Raw genomic sequence first — 17,340 nt, forward strand, 5'->3', positions numbered from 1 at the left:
CTTTCCAGTCTCCTGAGGGGAAAAAGGTTTTGTCGAGCCCTCTTCACGACTGTCTTGGTATGTTTGGACCATGATAGTTTGTTGGTGATGTGGACACCAAGGAACTTGAAACTCTCAACCTTCTCCACTACAGTCCCGTTAATGGGAGCTTGTTCTGCCCCGCCTTTTCCTGTAGTCCACGATCAGCTCCTTAGTCTTGCTCACATTGAGGTAGAGGTTGTTGTCCTGGCACAATGCCAGTTCTCGGACCTCCTCCCTATAGGCCGTCTCATCGTTGTCAGTGATCAGGCCTACCACTGTTGTGTCATCAGCAAACTTGATGGAGATGGAGTCGTGCCTGGCCATGCGATCACCCCTACCACCTGGGGGCGGCCTGTCAGGAAGTCCAGGATCCAGTTGCAGAGGGAGGCGTTTAGTCCCAGGGTCCTTTGCTTAGTGATGAGCTTTGAGGGCACTATGGTGTTGAATGCTGAGCTGAAGTCAATGAATAGCATTCTCACATAGGTGTTCCTTTTGTCCAGGTGTGAAAGGGCAGTGTGGAGTGCAATAGAGATTGCATCATCTGTGGATCTTTTAGGGCGGTATGCAAGTTGGAGTGGGTCTAGGGTTTCTGGGATAATGGTGTTGATGTGAGCCACTACCAGCCTTTCAAAGCATTTCACGGCTACAGACCTGAGTGCTACGGGTTGGTAGTCATTTAGGTAGGTTACCTTAGTATTATTTGGCATAGAGCCTATGGTGGTCTGCTTGAAACATGTTGGTATTACAGACTGACAGGGAGGGGTTGAAACTGTCAGTGAAGACACTTGCAAGTTGGTCTGCGCATGCTCTTAGTACACGTTCTGGTAATCGGTCTGGCCCTGCTGCCTTGTGAATGCTGACCTGTTTAAAAGGTCTTACTCACTTCAGCTGCGGAGAGCGTGATCACACAGTCGTCTGGAACAGCTGATCTCATGCATGTTTCAGTGTTACTTGCCTCGAAGCGAGCATCGAAGTAATTTAGCTCATTTCGTAGGCTCGTGTCACTGGGCAGCTCTCGGCTGTGCTTCCCTTTGTAGTCTGTAATAGTTTGCAAGCCCTGCCACATCCGTCGGAGCCAGTGTGGTATGATTCGATCTTAGTCCTTTGTTGATGCTTTGCCTGTTTGATGGTTCGTCTGAGGACATTGCAGGATTTCTTATAAGCTTCCGGGTTAGAGTCCCGTTCCTTGAAAGCAGCAGCTCGAGCCTTTAGCTCAGTGCAGATGTTGGCTGTAATCCATGGCTTCTGGTTGGGATATGTACGTACAGTCTCTGTGGGGACGACATCATTGATGCACATATTGATGAAGCCAGTGTCTGATGTGGTGTACTCCAATGCCATCGGAAGAGCCACGGAACATATTCCAGTCTGTGCTATCAAAACAGTCCTGTTGCTTTCCATCTGACCACTTTTTTATTGATCGAGTCACTGGTGCTTCTTGCTTGAAAGCAGTTATCAGGAAGATAGAATTATGGTCAGACTTATCAAATAGCCAGTCTGGCTATCAAGTCAGATCATCAAATTTCTGTGCTGCTAGAGCTGCCCTGGTCAACTGTAAATGCGGTTATTATGAAGTTGAAATGTCTAGGAGCAACAACGGCTTAGCCCCGAAGTGGTAGGCCACACAAGCTCACAGACCGGGGCCGCTGAAACGTGTAAAAATAGTCTGTCCTCGGTTGCAACAGTCACTACAGAGTTCCAAACTGCCTCTGGAAGCAACATCAGCTAAATAACCGTTTGTCGTTAGTTTCACAAACTTGGTTTCCATGACTGAGCAGCCGCACACAAGCCTAAGATCACCATGCGCAATGCCAAGAGATGGCTGGTGTGGTGTAAAGCTTGCTGCCATTGGACTCTGGAGCAGTGGAAACGCATTCTCTGGAGTGGAGCTCACCATCTGGCAGTCCGATGGCCAAATTTGGGTTTGACGATTGCATTGGGGCAGGTACCGTTCTCTTGGCATAGTGCCAACTGTAAAGTTTGGTGGATGAAGAATAATGGTCTGGGTCGTTTTTATTTATTTTTTATATATAGTTTGGGCATGGCCCCTTAGTTCTAGTGAAGGGAAATCATAACGCTAAAGCATACAATGACATTCTATCTAGGCGATTCTGTGCTTCCAACTTTGTGGCAACAGTTTGTGGAAGGCCCTTTCCTGTTTCAGCATGACAATGCCCATGTGCACAAAGTGAGGTCCATATAGAAATGGTTTGTCGAGATCGGTGTGAAAGAACTTGACTGGCCTACACAGAGCCCTGACCTCAAACCTATCTTACACCTTTGGGATGAATTGGAACACCGACGCAAGCCAGTGCCCAACCTCACTAATGCTAATGGCTTAATGGAAGTTAGTCCCCGCAGCAAATGTCCCAACATCTAGTGGAAAGCCTTCCCAGAAGAGTGGAGGCTGTTATAGCAGCAAAGGGGGGCAACTCCATATTAATGCCCATTATTTTTTTTTATGAGTTGTTCGACGAGCAAGGGTCCATATACTTGGTCATGTAGTGTAACTCATTTTAACTGTAAAACAAACAAAAGTTTCTACAAGTTACAAGGAATGCACAAACTCTAGATGGGCTACTTGAGAAGTTGAACACAAGTGCAGCAGACTGGTGTGAGAAATGATGACCCTGGCCGTGACCTCACTCCCTGCGGGTGTCTCAGGGGAAGTTGGGTTAGGCAAGAAATCTAATTGTATTTGTCAGATGCGCCTAATAAAACTGGTGTAGACCTTACCGTGAAATGCTTGCTTAAGAGCCCTTCCCAACAATACAGAGTTTAAAAATAAAATGGTAACACAAGAGGAATAAAATAAAATACAAGAATGGAGCTATATAAAAGGGAATACCAGTACCAGATCAATGTGCAGAGGTACAAGGTATTTGAGATAGATATGTACATGACGGCAGGGTAAAGTGACTAGGCATCAGGGTTGATAAGAGTCAAATAAGAGAGTAGCAGCTGCAAATGATGTGTAATGTGTGTTTGTGTTGTTGGTATGCAGGTGTGTATGTTGTGTCTGTGAATGTGTCAATGTAGTGTGTGTGTGTGTAGATGGCGATATGTAGATATATAATATAGTCTAGTGAGTGTGTGTGTGTGTGTGTAGGGTCAGTGCAGATAGTTTGGGTACCATTAATTGACTATTCACCAGTCTGGCTATTTAGCAGTCCTATGGCTTGGGGGTAGAAGCTGTTTCAGAACCTTTTTGACGGAGAGTAGCAGAGCGAAGTCTATGGCTTGGGTGGCTGGAGTCTTCTGCAATTTTTCAGGCCCTCTGACAACTCCTGATATAGAGGTCCTGGATGGCAGGGAGCTCAGCCCCAGTGGTGTACTTGGCTGTCCGCACCACCCTCTAACGCTTTGCGGTCAAGGGCGTGCATTTGCCATACCAAGCAGTGATGCGGCCAGTCAAAATGCTCTCGATGGTGCAGCTGTAGAACTTTGAGGATCCAAGGGTCCATAAATATTTTCAGCCTCCTGGGGGGGAAAAGACACTGCCGTGCAGGTGTGTGTGGACCATGTTAAGTCCTTAGTGATGTAAACCCCAAGGAACTTGAAGCTCTCAACCTATTTCACAACAGCCCAGTCGATGTAGATGTTCTCTCCCCTCTTTCTCCTATAGTTCACGATCAGCTCCTTGGTCTTACTGACACTTGTAACAGGACAAATATACGCATCTCCCCAAATGATTTGATAACCAAATTTGAAAAGCAAACCACGACTCAGTGTACTGTAATTTTAGGGGACCTATATGTTAGTCAATGTCGCCCTCTTGTGGCATTCCCTAAGTACTGCAAAGCGTTGGTTGTCATACTTCAACTGGTCTTCTATATTGAACAAAAATATTTAAAAAACACAACATGCAACAATATCAACAGTTATAATGAGTTACAGTTCATAAGGAAAATCAGTAAAACCAGGTGAAAAAGCCCGGAGTTGGTCCTGGTCATTTTGTTTAATCTTTGCATTCTAAAATAATTATTAACAGGCATCTACAATGAGTGTACAAAACATTAAGAACACCTTCCAAATATTGAGTACTGTAGTTTAATTATTTTTTGAGTAGACAAAGTTTCAGAATTCATAGGCAGTGCAGCCTATTTAGGTTGGGGAAAAGTAAATGCAAAACATGAATTTAAACTGTTTACAGGTCCACAACAATTTGCAATCATTTTGTCTTTCAGAAACAGTCAGTGACATTTGCTGTAGCCTGAAAAATAAAATATTCTGTATGCATCCCCAAAAACATTTGATGTTCCCCAATGATATTTCCTTTAGATACTGTGTCTTTGCCTACTTCCAAAATATACAGAAAATATTGTCACCATTAAAGGTGAATGACGGGCGATTATCAGGCGACGTTACAATGCTCGTTCACAAGCGGTTTTACGACAGGTTTGATTTATAACCGGAACAATGTGTATATGGCGTGCGCCAAGTTAGTAAATCAATGTTTGTGCTTGCTAAGTCTTTTCAGAAATGGTGTAAGTAGATTGTGTAAATGTTTCACAGGATGTTTAAATCTGAAGCATCCGTTTGACATTACCACTCACCACCAAATATGGTGATGAGAGGAAGCCCAGTGGCCGGCAGTGGGAGAAGATAGATTTTAGTCGACATTATGCAAATTTTACTATTGATGAAACACTTGATTTCAATACAGCTTTCTGTTCACAAAACTTGAATCTGTTACTAACAGAGTGGGCCAATTTATTGCATTGTTGAGAAACAGTGCTAGCGCAAATCGAGTTATTGCGCACGCACATTTCAGAGTGTAGGCGTTCCCAAATGGAAATATGCTCATTTATGCTGCAGTAGTTTGTGTGCCGGGGGGCTGGGGTTAGTCTGTTATATCTGGAGTATTTCTCCTGTCTTATCCGGTGCCCTGTGTGAATTTAAGTATGCTCTCTCTAATTCTCTCACTCTGGCCCTGAGCCATAGGACCATGCCTCAGGACTACCTGGCCTGATGACTCCTTGCTGTCCCCAGTCGACCTCGTCGTGCTGCTGCTCCAGTTTCAACTGTTCAGCCTGCGGCTATGGAACCCTGACCTGTTCACTGGACATGCTACCTGTCCCAGACCAGCTGTTTTCAACTCTCTAGAGACAGCAAGGCGGTAGAGATACTCTGAATGATCGGCTATGAAAAGCCATCTGACATTTACTCCTGAGGTGATGACCTGTTGCACCCTCGACAAGCACTGGGATTATTATTATTTGACCCTTCTGGTCATCTATGTACATTATAACAGAACATGGCCAAGATGTTCAAATCTCCACCCGGCACAGCCAGAAGAGGACTGGCCACCCCTCATAGCCTGGTTCCTCTGTAGGTTTCTTCCTAAGTTCTGGCCTTTCTAGGGAGTTTTTCCTAGCCACCGTGGTTCTACACCTGCATTGCTTGCTGTTTGGGGTTTTAGGCTGGGTTTCTACACAGCACTTTGTGACATCAGCTGATGTAAGAAGGGCTTTATAAATACATTTGATTGAAATACATGCTAGAACGCGCAAATAGGGTCTCGCTAGCTCGTTCTTGGCTCTGTCCACCTCTCTGCTTGTTCTGTCACTGATTAATATGCTCCCATTGGAAACGACAGGTTGTGGTCCATCTTGGGTTAGTTATAAAAATTTAAAAAAGATTTCGTATTAACATTTGCAGCGCCATTGTGGGCTTCCACCATTTTAATTTAGTCAACAGGGTGGGACTTCCAACTTCATTGGCTGATCACTCCTGGTGACCCTGTTGGAGTCATGTCCAACTGGTTCTTCAGGAGAGATCAGCCAATTGTAAGGAAGAAAATGTGCTACTTCCAAATGGAGATAGCCTCATTCACAGATGCTATAATGGCACAGATACAAAGACGAGTCCTCGATCTCTCTCTATGACCTAATGCTGGTAACCATGCTATGCTGATTGATAGAATCAGGTGTGGATATTTGCTCCTTAAAAAGGGATAAATCCATCCCCAGAAAATAAAATAAAAATCATGCAATGCTTGTCAATTTGGTGAAAGCCTTAGTTCTATCAGTGGGTAAAATAATTTCCCCCATGATTTAACTTCTAAGTGGTCCATCTGTGAAATCAGGAAATCGTGTAGGAATGTGTCATGGTTACATGGTTTTCGTTACTGGGGATAACACACTATCACGTCATAAGGCTTTTAAAACAATTACCTGCACTCCAGATCGCCAAATTAGACAATAGATGGTATGGGAATACTTGTCAAGAACACATTCATTAGTTTATATTGTCACAACAAAGTATATACAGTGCATTTGGAAAGTATTCAGACCCCTTGACTTTTCCCACATTTTGTTACAGCCTTATTCTACAATGAATAAAAAATTAAAAAACATCAATCGACAAACAATATCCCATAATGACTAAGCAGAAAGAGGTTCGTTTTTTTTGCAAATGTATTAGGAATAAAAAAACAGATATCCCATTTACATAAGTCAGTACTTTAACCTTTGGCAGCAATTAGCCTCGAGTCTTCTTGGGCATGACGCTACAAGCTTGGCACACCTTTACTTGGAGAGTTTGTCTCTGCAGATCCTCTCAAGCTCTGTCAGGTTGGATGGGGAGCGTCGCTGCACAGCTATTTTCAGGTCTCTCCAGAGATGTTCGATGATGTTCAAGTCCAGGCTCTGGCTGGGCCAATAAAGGACATTCAGACACTTGTCCCGAAGTCACTCCTGGGTTGGCTTCGCTGTGTGCTTAGGGTCATTGTCCTGTTGGAAGATGAACATTCGCCCCAGTCCGAGGTCCTGAGCGCCCTGGAGCAGGTTTTCAAGGATCTCTCTGTACTTTGCTCCATTCATCTTTGCCTCAATCCTGACTAGTCTCCCAGTCCCTGTCGCTGAAAAACACACTCACAGCATGATGCTGCCACCACCATTCACCGTAGGGATGGTTTCATCAGACCAGAGAATCTTGGCTCTCATGGTCCGGGTATTTAGGCAAACTCCAAGCGGGCTGTCATATGCCTTTTACTGAGGAATGGCTTCCGTCTCACCACTCTAAAATAAAGGCCTCATTAGTGGAGTGCTGCAGAGATGGTTGTCCTTCTGGAAGGTTCTCCCATCTCCACAGACATTCTAGAGCTCTGTCAGAGTGACCATTGGGTTCTTGGTCACCTCCCTGACCAAGGCCCTTCTTCCCCGATTGCTCAGTTTGGCCAGGCGGCCAGCTATAGAAAGAGTCTTGGTGGTTCCAAACTTATTCCATTTAAGAATGATGGGGTCCACTGTGTTCTTGGAGATCTTCAACGTTGCAGACATTTTTTGGTACCCTTACCCAGACCTGTGCCTCGACACAATCCTGTCTCGGAGCTCTACAGACAATTCCTTCCACCTCATGGCTTAGTTTTTGCTCAGACATGCAGTCAACTGTGGGACCTTATACAGACAGATGTGTTTCTTTCCAAATCATGTCCAATCCATTGAATTTACCACAGGTGGACTCCAATCAAGTTGTAGAAACAGCAAGGATTATCAATGGAAACAGGATGAACCTGAGCTCAATTTCGAGACTCATAGCAAAGGGTGTGAAAACGTATGTAAATACAGTATTTTTTTAAATGATAAATTAGCAAAAATGTCAACCTTTTTTCACTCTGTCATTATGGGGTAGTGTGTGTAGATTGATGAGGAAAATATGTAATTTAATCCATTTTAGAATAAGGCTGTAACTAGTGATGCACCGATATTACATTTTTGGCAGATACCGATATCCGATATTTTCCTTGCCAAAAACCCTGATACCGATATTTAAAATTTGAGCAGCCTTTTAAGCATTCTAGTACAGTTAACACACACACACACACACACAAACACACAGGTCTAAGGCACTGCATCTCAGTGCAAGAGACAAAACAACAGTCCCTGGTTCGAATCCAGGCTGTATCACATCCCGCCGTGAAAACAGCAAAACAATGTTTCATTATGTACAGTTAGCTAGCTAACTATACAGCTAGGTGTCATCTAAAATAACTTTAATTTATAAGACAGTTCTTATTTGATTAATGGTGGTTGGACCCATCTATGTGAAGTTGGCACAATAAGGATTAGCCACAATAGTGGACTTTGCGGTTAGCCTTCAAAATAAAAGTATGGCACAATTCCACTATTTGTATGACTGTCAATGGCACTTTTATTTTGAAGACAAACTGCAAATTCCACTATTGTGCCTAATCCTTATTGTGGCTAGCTTAACAACACATAACCCGGTCAGGTCGAGCCTTAATAGCCAGATGAAGCTCGGTGGCTGCTTACAACATTAGAGTTGGGCAACAGGGTTAAGTATTTTTCTATTTATCTTCATCTTCAATTTCAATATGGTGCCAGGTTTCCTCCTGTGTGCAAGTAGAGATACTAGGGTGCAAAAGAGCAAAAATAAATAATATGGGGATGAGGTAGTTGGGTGGGCTATTTACAGATGGGCTGTGTACATGTGCAGTGATCGGTAAGCTGCTCTGACAGCTGATGCTTAAAGTTAGTGAGGGAGATATGAGTCTCCAGCTTCAGAGATTTTTGCAGTTCGTTCCAGTCATTGGCAGCAGAGAACTGGAAGGAGAGGCAGCCAAAGGAGGCTTTGGGGATCACCAGTGAAATATACCTGCAGGAGCGTGTGCTACGAGTGGGTGTTGTTATGGTGACCAGTGAGCTGAGATAAGGCGGGGCTTTACCTAGCAAAGACTTATAGATGACCTGATGCCAGTGGGTCTGGTGACGCATATGAAGCGAGGGCCAGCCAAAAAGTGCATACAGGTCGCAGTGGTGGGTAGTACATGGGGCTTTGGTGATGAAACAGATGGCACTGTGATAGACTGCATCCAATTTGCTGAGTAGTGTTGGAGGCTATTTTGTAAATTACATCGCCGAAGTCAAGGATAGTCAGTTTTACGAGGGTATGTTTAGCAGCATGAGTGAGGGAGGCTTTGTTTTGCGAAATAGGAAGCCAATTCTAGATTGGAGATGGTTTATGTGAGTCTGGAAGGAGAGTTTTCAGTCTAGCCAGACACCTAGGTATTTGTAGTTGTCCACATATTCTAAGTCAGAACCTTTCAGAGTAGTGATGCTAGTCGGGCGGGTAGCAATCGGTTGAAGATCATGCATTAACTAGCGTTTAAGAGCAGTTGGAGGCCACGGAAGGAGTGTTGTATGGCATTGAAGCTCGTTTGGAGGTTTGTTAACACAGTGTCCAAAGAAGGGCCAGAAGTATACAGAATGGTGTCATCTGCGTAAAGGTGAATCAGAGAATCACCAGCAGCAAATTACTGCAGTTTCTACTGGTCATTGTTTTCAGGCTGGTTGTATTGGTGCTAGCTATATACCAAGCTAAAGCTATCTCCCCTAGAAGTTGTGGTCAAACAAATTATGCTTTATTACCAACACGGTATTGTTTACACATTGTTCGTGTCCGGGGTTTGCTTGTTTGCAGACTTTTTTGTACAGCTTTGACAGTGCAACTATCTTTTTACACGCAAAGACCCAAACAGCGTTCCATAGTTCCATGTACTGTATGTTGAGAAGCCAATAGCAGTGACGCTATTACTGTGTAACTCCAGTAGGGCAACATCTGAAAAATAGAGCGCACTTGAAGGTGTGTACCGGAGCTCGACCAGTGGGCGAAAGCCAACATCACCCACGAGAGAACGGTTGATTGTCAAGGGCAATGAATTACATTATCTTGACGTTAATGGATTTTGCCTTTTGAGTTGTCTCGCTGAAATGTTCTTACTCTTTCAAATGACTGCTCGACTTGTTGACTGCTCGATCCACACTTGTAGCGCAAAATTTTACGTGGCGTCATTACATCATGTACCTACGTTATATAGATATGCACGGTAGCTTTGACATCGGTTTTTAACTTTGGCGTTGAACTAAATTCCGATATCATGCATCCCCAGCTGTAACATAACAAAATGTGTGAAAAGGGAAGGGGTTTGAATACTTTCCGAAGGCACTGTATGAATGCATATAGCTTAATCTCACCTGTACTGATAGGAGGGTGTGGTCTCCTGCCTGTAGAGCGGGGGGGTGTAGTCCACACGCTAAGAACGTACTCCATGCTCATCATCCATTTGGGAATGGGATAGTGGCCTGGAAAGCAGACACCGAAATGAAACTGATGTCATTGTGTACATGTTGTTCAAAGGACGTTAAACCTATACCCTCAAATTCAAAATCTGGATCTTAAAGGAAGTTCACTGCTTCTCCCCCCCATTATTCCCCACTATTAGGGACTGGTTTGGATCTGGGACACCAGGTCGGTGCAATTAATTAGGTAGAACAGAAAACCAGCAGTTTTCCGACCTCGTAGGGTAAGAGTTGTCCCAGGGATATACCCATGTTTGGAGTTGTACTGTAGATGATGTATTGTCACTAGCTAGATTCAAGTCACAAGATTTTTGTTACACCCACAATAATATCTGCTAAATATGAGTATGTGACCAATAACATTTGATTTAATGTAGCCAGCAAGAGCATCAGCATGTGTGGCTACTAGCCAGTCAACCATTACCATTTCACTTAGCAGTATGATATTATGCTGGGAGCACGATAACAGATTTAAGAGTCCCCCTGTAAAGACATGCTAAACGTTGGGAATATCAAAAACAAATAGTTTCCCCCAGTATTGCAAACACCTTCGAAAAAAATCTATTGATAAATGAAATTCGTCAAATTATACTACAGATAGTGTAGGCTGTATTTGAAGAAATACACTTAATAAAATATAAGTTACTGGAATTACTCAAGTCTTGAAAACTTCAAATTTGTCTCGTGCTGGGCAACAGGTTTAATACAGAGTACTGGTGACTCCTTACTCCACCCACTGCAATGTAGGGCTGGGCAATTGTTCAAATTAATTTGAATTTATATTTGTGTGATATTTCAAAAGCCTGTATCGCAAGAATCAAGGTTGTGTTATTTTCCCTTTTTATGAGAGTTTGTGTCTGCTTGTTCTCATGTTGTATTTTTGGCCTCGTCTCATTTGCTCCTCCATGCTGTGTACCATCCCCATTCACACCAGAGATGTTTATATAATGACAAGATTTTTATGTAACCTTTATTTAGTCAGTTAAGAACAAAATCTTATTTACAATGACTGCCTACCCCGGCCAAACCCTAACGATGCAAGGCCAATTGTCCGGTTGTGATACAGCCTGGAATCGAACCAGGGTCTGTAGTGACACCTAGCACTGAGATGTAATGCCTCAGACCGCTGCACTACTCGAGATGTACGTCTCCGCACTTACAATTTAAGTTGTCCCAAAGCGACAAGATTATTCCAAAATAAGCCCATAGAAACACATTTCCCTTATTTTGAACATATTTTAGCAAGGGAAACCTCTCGCTTCACCTCTTCGGTTTATACACAAAGCCCATCCCCCTATCTCTCATTCCAACAAAGTTGAGACCACATCTTTCTCTCTGGCAAGCAGTTTCAACTCACTATTTCCATTTGAGGCTTGGTACAAAATAATCTCTAATATGGACACCAAAACACATTGAGACATTATTTGACAGAAATAGAGAAGTTCATTGTTTTAAACAATACACTTTTTAGGTCTCACCTACTCAAATTACACGCAGTACAGACAACTATAAGATGATAGTATCAATTTACATGAATTACTGAAAATGAATGCTCCGTTTTACAGCTAGCCGCATTTTAGCCAAAGAAAGTTACTAGCTGTCTAGTCTGTTTTATGAAAGTGCAATAAGCATAAAACAATTTAAGAAATTGGCACATTTTTACAAATAAGGCAGGCCACTTGACTTCAACATCTGAAGAAAGTGGACAGGCTAACATGCTTTCCAAACAGTTGGAGACAGGATGTGTTCATAACAATAACTGTTCAACCTTGTTAGCTAGCAAATAGATCCAAGTTGGCTAAACTTGAAATATAACAACTGGTTGTTGATGAGATCTATATTAATTTTCTATAGCCCAATGCCTGCTACAATAAGTTAGTCATCATTAGTGAATGTGCATTATGCATGGCTCTAGTTAAATTTGGAACAAAATAAATACATTTTCAAACATTTTCAAACTTAAAAGCTGTGATTATTGCAAAAAAAAGCAAGTTCAAATAATTTTATTATTAGGGGTTCTTATGGTTGTGGAAGGCCTATATTTAGCCTAGGTATAACTTCACAAGCCCTCAATTCATTCGACTATTGCTGTGTATTTTACCTTTAAGTTCTACGTTTAAAAAAAAAACTTTTTAAAAAACCAGTTGATTTTTAAACCATATTGCCCAACCCTACTGCAATGCAATACACATTATACATATTGGGTTGTAGAGGACAGAAAGAAAAAAAACACTACTCATCTCAGCTAAAGTGGGGTGGGAAATACTCAGCAGTCTTTACTAACCAAATGTGTAGTTTTGGAGGGGGACTGTGTCGTACATACCCAGCAGCACCTCCATAGCCTCAATGCAATAAGCTAATCGACTTTACATGGGATATATTGGCTTGTAGTGAGAACTGGTCTACCTGTCTCAGCTAAAGAGGTGTGGAAAATACTCAGTAGGGTCTCTACTAGTGTTGCACGGTATACCAGTCCCACGGCTATATTACGGTACCAAAACGTTATATAAAATATTTTTATAAAATAACTTGTCCCTATCTATCTAAAGAACCCGCTGGCACCTGTTATAAAATGTTCAGTTTATAGCTTCTGTTTAATTGTTGAAGGAACAGCAACTAGTCTCGTATGCACCGCTCCAATAATGTCCACTTCACTTTCACGCACATATCATGTGTGGCAGCTGTGAACAGCCAGCTGCATCCCCTACCAGCCCTCACTCACCTGCTCCTCTCTGTCCGCATCTATTCCGCCATCAGTTTTTAAATATATATATAATTTAGCAGTGATGGAGAGCGAGGATGGAGACCCTGATCAGTCTTCTGCTGTTACATTAGAGCAGCACGAGCTAAAGTGATACATTGTATATAATTGAATCCCTGGTATAACCAAGAGCACAAGCCAGTCTGAGTATAGGCTTTGCAAGTTCACTGTCAAGCAGCAGTGCCAGAGAAGAAAAACAGCTTCGCGACAGACATGCTTGCAGCGTTACAGCATAGCAAACGGCTTGTCTCTAGCTCAAAATAAATAAATGACCAGAGCTACCTATTTTCTTCTTGCAGGATGTTGCACGCATTTGATAGAATTTCACAAACCATGTCACATTAGGTATTCTTTATTGCACAGGAATTAAAAGGAAAAGTGTCTGCCACTCATGAATGATTCAAAAAAGGTAGGATTCATATAGGCCTAAATTATATTTAAAAATATATATTTCTGGTGCCAAACATTTTAGTTGGGAGCAGTGTGTGTGTGTGTGTGTGTATATATTTGTGGGCGAGAGAGTGGTGTCAAAATACAATTTTATTGGTCACATACGCATGGTTAGCAGACGTTAATGTGAGTGTAGCGAAATGCTTGTACTTCTAGTTCTGAACATGCAGTAATATCTAACAAGTAATCTAACAATTTCACAACAACTACCTTATACACGCAAGTGTAAAGGAATGAACAAGAATATGTACCGTAATTTCCGGACTATAAGCCGCTACTTTTTCCCCACGCGTTGAACCTCGCAGTTTATACAATGAGGCGGCAAATTTATGGATTTTTCCCGCTTTCACAAGATTCATGCCGCCAAAAAACTGAGCACCATCCCATAATGTGACGTAAATCGAGCGCGCTCAAACTTCCCATCATTCTGATTTACGGTAGTCATTTTGTCACCCTCATCATGGCAAAGACACAGAGAAATGCATATGATGCAGCTTTCAAGTTAAAGGCGATCGATCTGGCTGTTGGAAAAGGAAATAGTGCTGCTGACAGCGTGGAGCATTGTCAAAAAATCCAATATCATCAACGGGTTTCGAAAGGCTGGACTGCTGCGTGTTGAAGAGGGCAGCGATCCAACATCGGATGAAGCAATTCTGAGGCTATTCAACTCTGACACCGAAGGAGATGACTTCAGTGGTTCCAGTGCACAGGAGGAGGAAGATAGTGACCATTGACTTTCTCGGTAGGCTACTGTTTAATTGTTGTTACAAGCCGTGTTTCGTTAAAGCCTATTTATTTTTGTTACAAGCCGTGTTTCGTTTAAAGGCTATGTAAAGTTAATTTGTTTCAATGTACCGGTAGGCACCTGCGGCTTATAGACATGTGCGGCTTATTTATGTACAAAATAAATACAAATTATAATTCAGTGGGTGCGGTTTATATTCAGGTGTGCTTAATAGTCCAGCAATTACGGTACATATAAATATATGTATGAGCGATGGCCGAACGGCATAGACAGGATGCAGTAGACAGTATAGAGTAGTGTATACATATGAGATGAGTAATGTAGGGTATATAAACATTATATAAAGTGGCATTGTTTAAAGTGGCTAGTGATACATTTATTACATCCAATTTGTAATTATTAAAGTGGCTAGAGATTTGAGTTAGTATGTTAGTGATGGCTGTTTAACTTCTTTGGGACTGGGGGGCAGTATTGAGTATCTTGGATGAATAAGGTGCCCAGAGTAAACTGCCTGCTACTCAGGCTCAGTTGCTAATATATGCATATTATTAGTAGATTTGGATAGAAAACACTCTGAAGTTTCTAAAACTGTTTGAATGTCTGAGTATAACAGAACTCTAATGGCAGGCAAAAACCTGAGATTAAAAATCCAACCAGGAAGTGGGAAACCTGAGGTTTGTAGTTTTTCCAACTCATGCCCTATTGAAGATAGTGGGATATTGGTCATGTTGCACTTCCTAAGGCTTCCACTAGATGTCAACAGTCTTTAGAACCTTGTTTGAGGGCTCATAAGGGCTGTTTGAGCAGAGTCTGCTCTGTTCCATTGCATTTCTGAAGACAAAGGAATTCTCCGGTTGGAACATTATTGAAGATTTATGATAAAAACATCCTAAAGATTTATTCTATACTTCTATCATCTGATGAAGATCAAAGGTTAGTGATTCATTTTATCTCTTTGTGCTTTTTGTGACTCCTCTCTCTGGCTGGAAAAATGGCTGTGTTTTTCTGTGACTTGGCTCTGACCTAACAATCGTTTGGTTTGCTTTCGCTGTAAAGGTTAGACATTAGGCATTCCAATTCATCCCAAAGGTGTTCGATGGGGTCGAGGATCTGTGCAGGCCAGTCAAGTTCTTCCACACCGATCTCGACAAACCATTTCTGTATGGACCACACTTTGTGCACGGGGGCATCGTCATGCTGAAACAGAAAAGGGTCTTCCCCAAACTGTTGCCACAAGGCTGGAAGCACAGAATCATCTATAATGTCAATGTACACTGTAAAGTTAAGAATTCCTTTCACTGGAACTAAGGGGCCAAGTCCGAACCATGAAAAAAAGCTCCAGAAAAAAGGATCCACCAAACTTTACAGCGGGCACTATGTATGCATTGGGGAATGTAGAGTTCTCCTGGCATCCACCAAACCCAGATTAGTCTGTCGGACTGCCAGATGGTGAAGCGTGATTCATCACTCCAGAGTACGCGTTGATCTTAGGTTTGTGCGCGGCTGCTCGGATATGGAAACCAATTTCATGATGCTCCCAACGAACAGTTCTTGTTCTGACGTTGCATCCAGAGACAGCTTGGTACTCGGAAGCGAGTGTTGCAACCGAGGACAGACTACGTTTACCCGCTACAGCACTCGGCAGTCCCGTTCTGTGAGCTTGTGTGGTCTATCACTTTGTGGCTGAGCCATTATTGCTCATAGACGTTTCTACTTCACAATAACAGCACTTACAGTCGACGGGGGCAGCTCTAGTAGGGCAGATTTTTTTTAGGAACTGACTTGTTGGAAAGAAGGAATCCTATGACGGTGCCACGTTGGAAGTCACTGAGCTCTTCAGTAAGGCCATTCTACTGCCAATGTTTGTCTATGGAGAATTCATGGCGGTGTGCACAATTCTATACACCTGTCAGCAACCGGTGTGGCTGAAATATCCGAATGTACTAATTTGAAGGCGTGTCCACATACATTACTAAACTATATATACACAGAAGTATCCATCAACCTACGTGATATCAAAGAGGGCCAACCAACTTTCTGGTAGAGAATGCAGTGTTGAGACACAAAATGGTACAACAATATCGTACGTTAGCGAGATTTGCTTGGTGGTCACTTGACTTGGTTATGAATGTCGAATAATTTGGCTAATTTGCAGTTATAAAAAAAGTAGGTAACTAGCACCGTTAGCTAGTTGACTGGCTAGGTAAGTTAGCTAGCCAACTTGTCGAGTTAACGTTACGCCCACGATAAAAAAAAAATCTACATTTAATAACAGCTTTTCAATTATTGACCTTAGCGAATGTTTGGTCACACAGTCCAGGCAGATGTTGCGGAGCTAACTTAGTTAGCTAACGTTCGTTTTTTTTTTTCAAGAACGAGAACAGTTAATGTTAACAGCTAAGTTAAATAACTTTACAAATGTATAGATGAATAAGAAATGTGCGTATCTAGCAGGCTAGATTGTGGGGAAGGGCATTTGATATCCAAGTTACTTTTACACCAGCGTTTTTAAAAACGAGAGTTGTGAATTAAGACATGGGCGTCGATAGCCAACGTCGTTAGCTTGCTAACATTAGCCAATTTCTTCCTTTTCTTTGGCTAGTTACATAAAAAAAAATTGTCAAATGTACATTACAATATTTATTCTAGTATAGATAGTCTAAGAGAGACAAACCCCACACTAGAAAATTTACTTACCAGAGAAACCACCAGGGAGGACGATGACAACTCTGGTCGACATGAGTCGAATATCCCAGCTAACGTTAGCCATAGGAAACTGTCCGCATTATTAGTTGCTAGCTTTAGCTCAGCAATCCACAAACACTATGCAGTATTTAGAACATAGCTACACATTTCTCTCGGTTGTCATTGTAAATTGTGTGTTGGATCAATATTTTGCTCTCCAACATCAGAACTTGAAAGGATATCATAGCTGTTGCGAAAAATATGTCCAAAAAGATTATAGCTCAGCTGACCAAGCCAAAATTTGCATTGTCAAACAGACGGTTTGTGATTGGACAGTTTGAGTGGCACCAATCACCTGTGGCGACGATGAGCTCACTGTTAGTTTACTCCAGTGGACCTAGTAAAAACATTACTGAACTAGATTAATATTATATTCCACTTCTACTCCATTAATTATTGATGGAGGCCAATAGTAAGACTGTGAAATGTGTGAATGTATTGTACTAAAATTGAATTGTATACACTTTTGGCTCATTTGATGTAAATTCCCTGCAGCCAGACAATATACATGGAAC

General features: G+C 42.2%; 1 protein-coding gene across 1 annotated transcript in view; it reads right to left on the reverse strand.

Moving 5' to 3' along the window:
• Window positions 1–17,086, reverse strand: part of LOC109899537 (enhancer of polycomb homolog 1-like) — a 70,591-nt gene extending 53,505 nt beyond the window's left edge. The window contains exons 1-2 of the mRNA XM_020494860.2: window positions 16,778–17,086; window positions 10,020–10,127 (exon numbers count right to left, since the gene is read on the reverse strand). The gene's annotated coding sequence lies outside the window, so the exon portion shown is untranslated. The remainder of the gene's footprint in view (window positions 1–10,019; window positions 10,128–16,777) is intronic.
• Between the last annotated feature and the right edge of the window lie 254 nt (window positions 17,087–17,340).

Source organism: Oncorhynchus kisutch, linkage group LG11 (assembly GCF_002021735.2).
Source record: "Oncorhynchus kisutch isolate 150728-3 linkage group LG11, Okis_V2, whole genome shotgun sequence".
Classification (NCBI taxonomy): Eukaryota; Metazoa; Chordata; class Actinopteri; order Salmoniformes; family Salmonidae; genus Oncorhynchus; species Oncorhynchus kisutch.